Genomic DNA, 8,568 nt, shown 5'->3' with positions numbered 1-8,568 from the left:
ATAAACGATTTTTGTATATAAATTCGATTTTTTGGATTTTACAAAACTTTTTTTGTATATAAATTCAATTTTTTGGATTAGGTTCAACCGATCCGGAAACGGGATCAGCGCATGGATCAACCGTATGATGTACTCGGCCCTCGACAAGGGACATCCGACTTTCACTGACTTCCCTACCGACAAGCAGCATCTGTGGTTTCGTCAGTTTGCGGTAAGTATTCTAATTTTTTACTTATATTTTTAATCTTTAATATAAATTTTCTATTAATTGTGTTTTTTTTCAGCAAGAATTCAACTGGAATTCCGATGAGACGCTCTTTATCTATCACCACTTCGTCCATAAAATTATGGACAACTATGGGAAGCAGATCCACGAGTGGAAGAAGAAGTGAGAAATCAACAAGGTTGTTTTTAATTTATTAAACTATTTTTTAATTTATTAAACTATTTTTTTTTTTTTATTAAAAGGTCCCAAAGTCGATAAACAACACGGTCTGTACGAAGTTGTGCGCATTGGGATAATGAAGAGATGAAAGAAACTTCTTCCACCAACTCCACCAACCGCAGGAGCGACCGTAAAGGGAAGGGCGTCTTCAAGCATAACTTGGGTGCTCAATCTATTGCCTCTTTGGGGGATCGCATGGTAAGTTCAGCCGCTTTTTCTTCAATTATTTAAGTTTTGAAATTTTATTTTTTGTGCATTTCTTCTAATTTCTAATGTTTCTTTCATTTATGTTTTTTTCAAGGCGGAAGAAAATGATGGCAAGCTGGTTGATGATCTCGCCCTAATGAAGAAGGCGTATACCAACAAGAAGACCGGCCAGATTGATGACGGTCTTGTGAGGGAAGTGGTCACCCTCGTCCAAACTCAGGTGCAAGACGAAGTGTCTCACCTTCAAACCGAGGATGACGATTCGACGGCTTCCGAGGAAAAATGAATTTCCGAGGAGTTATTTCCGAGGACTTGTTTCGTCGGTATGTCGTCGGAATAACGTTATTCCGACGACATACCGACGATTTTTTTCCCTTGATATACCTATTTATATAATCTTTAAAAAAATTGGAAGTCAAGACACCCATATCCGGCCCTGATCATAATCTCAGTGAGAAACAAACGCAGATCGAACCAAAGAATAGTCCAGATCTTCCCTGTGTTCTTCACTTTAAGGGTTGGACATATAACGATATATGTTCGTCTTAGCGTAAAAACAAAACATGGCCGGAAAAAGAAGTATTATATTCTTATAAATGGTGCATGATTTTGGAAAACTTCATACTTTAAAACAAATAAAAACCTTAATCTAATCCTAGTCAAGATAATAAACCTCTTACGCCAGAGAAGCACAAACAGAGGTGGAGAACAACGTGCGCTCCTCTTAACAAAAGTTTTAACAATATATATCATTCTCTCTGCATGCATCTTCTTCACAACCAATCTCTCTCTCTGTCAAGAAGAGGACAAATAAAAAACAAAAGAAAAAAACAAAATGAGACTCAATTTCTTTGTTTGCTTATTACTATTTCTCATCACAGTTTCAATGAATTTTAAAGAGACATTATCCTTCAGAAGAAGAGATATGACAAAACTTTCAGAATACCAAGACAAGATCCAAGAAAGACTCGCGATCACTCCCACTCTCCCACGATTGTCCTCTTCTTCTCACTTTCCAAAAATAGTAAGCTTCTACAAAATGGTATATATATATACGTGTTTATAAATTGTGAGTTGTTTGTACAGGTGGGGAAGGTGATATACCCGATTGGTTACGGAGCTGATCCGACTGGTAGACAAGACAGCAGTGACGCAATACTTGAAGCTTTAACCGACGCTTTTAAGTTGCAAACCGGGCTTCACATGATGCCACATGTAGCTGATCTAGGAGGTGTAGTTGTTGATCTCCCGGCCATTACAAGAACGGGAAACCTATCAGGTTCCCTTCCTCCGGCGGTGGAAATCTAGTGGTTAGTCCCTGAGATTAAATCTGGAGTCTTGCTTAAGCATTTTTACAAAAAAAAATATATATGTATATATATTGACATTAGCAATAGCGTGTTTTTGGTCTTCGAACTTTAGTTTAGTCATAACTCATAAGACTATGCTACAGGCTTTTTTCTAGTTACCTTAATTGGTATATGACTTTTTTCGATTTTTCAGTTTAGTTTTTTTCTCGAACGGATTCATTTAGGATTTAGGTTTAGTTTGGTTGATTTACCCATAACATCATCTCTAAATTCCTAACATCATCTAAAAATGGGCACAGATCAAGTAGTTGTATTTCCAATATATTTGATATTCCGACTTGGTTTATATGAGTAGTTGAAATTTAGACATATATTTGTTTTTTAAAACAAATACTTGTTCATTCTCCCTTTTCCTACGCGCACATCTCCTCTTTTGGTAAGCATCCAATATCATTTCAAGTACTTGCTAAATTATAGTTGACTTGCAAGTTACTTTTATTATTTTATTAGAAAAATTGCCACAAATACCGCGTTCATAGTACCATTTTTCATGTTTATACTAACTAGTTTTACCATCACTTTTAATGAAATGTAAAATACATTTATATCCTAAAGTTAACTAATCTAGACTTAGGGTTTAGAGTTGATGGGTGGCTAGGATTTTTAAAAACTGAAATTTAGGATTCCAATAAATATATAAATAAATACTTAAAAAATAGAAAAAATTTTAAAAATAGCTTCAAACATAATTTTCGATTTTCAAAAAAAAATTGAAAAAAAAATTCAAAAATTTTTTTTATAAAAAGTTCGAATTTGAAAAAATATAATTCGAAAACATAAAATTTTTTTTTGAAGAATATATTTTTGAAAATGTCTCTTTAGAGGTGGTAAAGATGAATAATTGTACTATGAAAGTGGTAAATATGAAATTCTCCGTTTTTATTACTTGTTACTTGTAAACTATTTACAAGATATTTAATAATTATTTGTAACTTATTTAATAATTTGGTGGAATTCTAAATTAAATCACTTCATTTTTAAGAAATAAAAACTCATTTGTTTTTATGTTTAAATTCATTTACGAAAATAGAATACAAACTATATAATTTAGGAAAATATATTTTTATTCATTAGTAAAAAATGAGTAACAAGTCAACAACATCAAATAGTTACTTGTATTTTAGTACTAAACTAGGTGGTAACCCGCGCCTTGCGCGGAGTGATGGATTAAAAGAGATTATAACTTTAAAACTATATAGACTAATTTATTGGAGTATTTTAATTATATTTTATGGAAATACATCTAAAAGAGTAAGTAAAGACTTATATAAATTTATTATGAATTTAAGATGAAAAAAAAGCAAGAGCATTATTGTTTTCATAATATAAATTATGAATATAAAATAAAATGAAACATATGCAACAGAATAATAAAATATGAAAGAAACAAATTTATAAAGAAACAAATAAAAAATTGATAAAACCACAACTACTGTTAGAAGTGTCTTCAGAACTCGTGGTTTGCAATTCTATAGAAAGCCATAACAAAGTATCAACTTACCAAACTAAACACATATATTTACCAAATTCAGTAAACGAAATGTTATACCTCTTTCTGAAAACATCGATTTCTGGAACATCGTTACTTTCAAAAATAATTTTTGAAACCCATCATTGTTAATCACATTCTTTAATCGACCTTATCATGATAAAAAAAACAATGTAAGCATAATCAAAGACGAAATTCATGAATTTTTTTTTGTATGTAGAAAAATAGTAGGTTTTGATGTGGATGAATTTCAGTCTAATGTTATATACAGGGATCACTTATAGGGTTTCGCTTATGAAAGATTAGAGAGAAAAAAGTATTATCTCGCCTAAATCAAATCGAATTAATCCCTAACTTTTTGCTGCCAATTTTAAAATTATGGAAAGTAATATAATTAAGAAATCAACGTATAGGAAACAAAATTAACTTTGTAAATTAACTTGATCGAATATAACCAGATTGACGTGTTGTGATGGGTTGAGTCCTTAATTTCAGAATCTTGGTGCTTAATCTAAGGAATTGAATAGAATTTGTATAGGACTTTAAATTAATAAATAATTGTAGCACAAATTGTTCTAATTTCCATACGAATACTTGTCTGAGTCAAAACTTTCCTATAATAATTTTTCGAATGCTAATTTTTGAATATATAATGGAAAGTAAATAAATTTAATAATATTTGCCCAATATATATGGCATTCAATGTCGATCTTCCGTGTTCTAGTGTGAATCAAGAAATAATTTTTCGAATGCCCAATATATATGGCAATTAATTTATACATTCAATGATTTGAAATATTGGGCAAATATTATTAAATTGCATTGAAAAATTGCCATGTATATAGTCACTAAATTTGTTTGGGTACCACCTAGTACATACAAGATTAAAAAGGATTAGATTATGCATTATATTATATATAATATTTAAAATATATGCTTACATAGTACATATACCATTAAAAAAGAAGTTAGATTATGCATTATATTTATGTAGTAAACTATAGTTTATTAGAAATATAGCAACTTTCTACAACGTTGACAATATATGGTCCTATTTTTTTCAAACTACTAAATGTGTTATCACTCTATATAAAACTCATACACCAATATTATATTTTGTAGAATGAAAATCATCCAATAAGAAATATATGAAATAAAAACTTGTTTACAATGCGATAATGATTACAATACAGTTGACTACTATTGTTAGGTTGCAAAAAAAAAATACAGCCAAGAAAGAATGAGAAGATATAAGCATGAAAGCAATAAATACATTTTTAAAACTCGCATGAAAATAAGAGATATATGTATAATCCATCAAAACCAATTATATTATGCATAAACATGAAACTTAAATGTCCAATGGCACTATATGTAATTAGTCTAGGCAAGCAAGGGTTATTCACTAAATGCTATGAGAAGAGCTCTCATGATGACACATAAGTAATTGCAATCTTGATAATAACACATGAGGCAAAGGTTTATTATTTACAATGCTCCTCAAATAATAGTAAAGGGATGATACTTGTTTTATATTTGTAAGTAATTTAAACAAATTACTTGATATTCGACTCGGTCAAGCCAAGTAGAAACAAAGTAGCAAAGCTAATGACGGGTAACAAGTAATTATGCTCATCCCTAACGCTCATCCCTAACGTCATCCCCAATCTTATATTAGTCCTTGTTTAGTGGTAGTTTTGTGTCTGTTTGCTTCCTGGTTGCGTTTTTTTTTCAGCTACTAGTCATCTTGTAATTTTGGTCAAAAATATAAAATTAGAAATTTTAACATTTTACCAAATAAATGTTTGAATCTTTGTCTATTTAATTATTGGTGTAATTCAGGTAAAAGGTGGGACTTTCCGAGCATCGAACGTGTTTCCTGGTAACCGGCATCTTATCGAACTCGTCCCACCAAGCTCCGGGATCTTCTTCGAGGACGTGACTTTTCGTGACATTCTATTCGACTCAAGCTTCAGAGGAGGGGGAATTTTGGTAATCAACTCAGCTCGTATCCGTATAACGAATTGCTACTTCCTCCATTTCACAACACAGAGGGTTAACGTCAAGGGAGGCCACGAGACATACATTTCAAACTCCTTCTTCGGACAACATTCAACAGTAGGGGGGAGACAAACAAGAACCATCATTCTCCGGGACGGGAATCGATCTCTCGAGCACCGATAACGCCATTACTGATGTAGTAATCTTCTCCGCTGGGATCGGTATCTCCTTGAGTGGCGAGGCCAATATGGTCACGGGAGTGCATTGCTACAATAAGGCTACATGGTTCGGTGGAATCGGCATACTAGTGAAGTCACATTTAACGAGGATAGACAACTGTTATCTGGACTACACAGGTATAGTAATTGAAGATCCTGTTCACGTTCATGTCACAAACGCTCTCTTCATAGGAGATGCGAACATCGTGTTGAGATCGGTACACGGGAAGATCTCCGGGTTAAGCATCGTTAACAACATGTTTAGCAGTAAATCGAGAAAAAATTTCCAGATCGTGAAAGTGAAAGGAAATTTTCATGAGATTGATCAAGTTGTGATTGATCAGAACAACGTATCAGGGATGATGTTGAAGTCAACGATAGGGAAGTCAAAGGTTTTTGGGAATGGGACAAGATGGGTCGTTGACTTTTCACATGTCTTGGTATTCCCTAACCGGATAAACCATTACCAGCATTCGTTTTTGGTTCGGTCGGGACAGATTGTTGCGAGTGCAGTGACAGAGGTTTCTAATAATGTGGTAGTTGTAGAAACTGATAGAGCTGTAGCTGGAACTGTTTCAGTAATTGTGCATCAGTAAAACATCCATGCTCATCGTTGTCCTAATGAGAAAGCTTGCTTGGAACATTTTGCGTTGAACAAACCATCATCGTTTTGAGACATGAACTGAATAAAGTCATACACTACAAGAAAACAGCAAGGATTAGCAAGGATTCTGAGAGAAAAAATCGTCGGAATTTCGTCGGAATATCGTTATTCCGACGACATACCGACGAAACAAGTCGTCGGAAATAATTCCTCGGAATTTCTTCTTTCCTCGGAATTTCTTCTTTCCTCGGAAATCCCTCGGAATTTTCCGACGGAATTCCGAGGAAACAAACTTCCGAGGAAATTCCGAGGATCACTAGTTTGTCGGAAATGTCCTCGGAATCTACCGAGGGAGAACTTCGTCGGGATATTTCCTCGGACGTTCATCGATCGATGCGTTTTTGGACATATATACATCGATCGATAGGAATATACCGACGGACATATTCCTCGGAATATTCCGAGGAACATGTCCCTCGGTATATTCCGAGGAACCGGTTCCTCGGAATATTCCGAGGGAAATGTCCCTGGAACAGTTCCTCGGTATATTCCGAGGAACAGGTCCCTCGGTATATTCCGAACGTTTTTTGTAAACAGATCGATCGATGGATTTATGTCCAAAAACGCATCGATCGATCGAGTAAAAAATATAATTAATTTCCTCGGAATGTAAAAAATATTAATTTTTAAAAAAAAAAAAATTTCTGAAATTTAAATTCGAAAATATGAAATTAAAATTAAAATTGAAATCATATTAATTAATATTCAAAGTTTCACAAATAAAAATAAAACATTCCGAGTTTTTGGAAAAAAAAAAAACTACGGGTCTGGCACGTCCGGGAACACCTCGTTCGGGTACATCCTCTGCATCATCTCCATCATTTGCTGGTTCAGCCTCCTCTGTGCCTCATAGCCCGCCTGTTGAGCCGCCATCTGGGTCTCCAACAAAGATATACGATCATCTTTGTCCTTCAACTGAGCCGTAAGTACTTCTGGATCAACAAAGGGCGGTGGTGCAGAAGAAGGAGGAACCGACCGGGTGCGACGACCCAAACCGACCAAACGTCCCTTCTTCTTTGGAACCGACTGAATAGAAAATAGCCAAATTTACAAATTTAAACCAAGAAATAAATGAATTGAACTTTAAAAAAAAAGAACTTACGGATTCAACGATTTCGTTGATTCGAAACCGGGACAAGTTGGTCGAAGCCGTCGAAGCGTCATCCTCGGTTTGAAGCTGAGACACTTCGTCTACCACCTGAGTTTGGACCAGGTCGACCACGTCCCTCACAAGACCGTCATCAATCTGGCCGGTCTTCTTGTTGGTATACGCCCTCCTCATTAGGGCGAGATCATCAACCGGCTCGCCATCATTTTCTTCCGCCTTGAAAAAAAACATAAATTAAAGAAACATTAGAAATTAGAAGAAATGCACAATAAATTAAAATTCTGAAACTCAAATAATTGAAGAAAAAGCGGTTGAACTTACCATGCGATCTCCCAGAGTGGCAATAGATTGAGCACCCAAGTTATGCTTGTAGATGCCCTTCCCTTTACGGTCGCTCCTGCGGTTGGTGGAGTTGGTGGAAGAAGTTTCTTTCGTCTCTTCCTTATCCCAATGCGCACACAACTCCTTCCAGACCGTGTCGTTCATCGACTTTGGGACCTTTTAATAAAAAAAAAAGAAAATAGTTTAATAAATTAAAAATAGTTTAATAAATTAAAAAATTGTTTAATAAATTAAATCGAACCTTATTGATTTCCCACTTCTTCTTCCACTCGTGGATCTGCTTCCCATAGTTGTCCATAACTTTATGGACGAAGTGGTGATAGATAAAGAGCGTCTCATCGGAATTCCAGTTGAACTCTTGCTGAAAAAAAAACAATTAGTAGAAAATTTATATTAAAGATTAAAAATATAAGTAAAAAATTAGAATACTTACCGCAAACTGACGAAACCACAGAACCTGCTTGTCGGTAGGGAAGTGAGTGAAAGTCGGATGTCCACTGTCGAGGGCCGAGTACATCATACGGTTGATCCATGCGCTGATCCCGTTCCCGGATCGGTTGAACCTAATAAAAAGAATAAACGGTTAATAATGAATCCAAATTTAAAGAAAAAAAAATGTTTAATTACCATGTTTGACCCCGTCCATGTGGATACGGAGTGAGATACGGAAGATGGTCACGACCGGGCTGTTGAACCAACTCCGCAACACGCATCACTCCCGGAG

At 34.7% G+C, this 8,568-nt stretch overlaps 1 pseudogene; it reads left to right on the top strand.

Moving 5' to 3' along the window:
• The first annotated feature begins 934 nt into the window (after nt 1-934).
• Nucleotides 935-6,411, top strand: LOC106386661 (annotated as a pseudogene).
• The last annotated feature ends 2,157 nt before the right edge of the window (nt 6,412-8,568 follow it).

Source organism: Brassica napus, chromosome C3 (genome assembly GCF_020379485.1).
Source record: "Brassica napus cultivar Da-Ae chromosome C3, Da-Ae, whole genome shotgun sequence".
Lineage (NCBI taxonomy): Eukaryota > Viridiplantae > Streptophyta > Magnoliopsida > Brassicales > Brassicaceae > Brassica > Brassica napus.
This window is presented reverse-complemented; position numbering and strand designations above follow the sequence as displayed.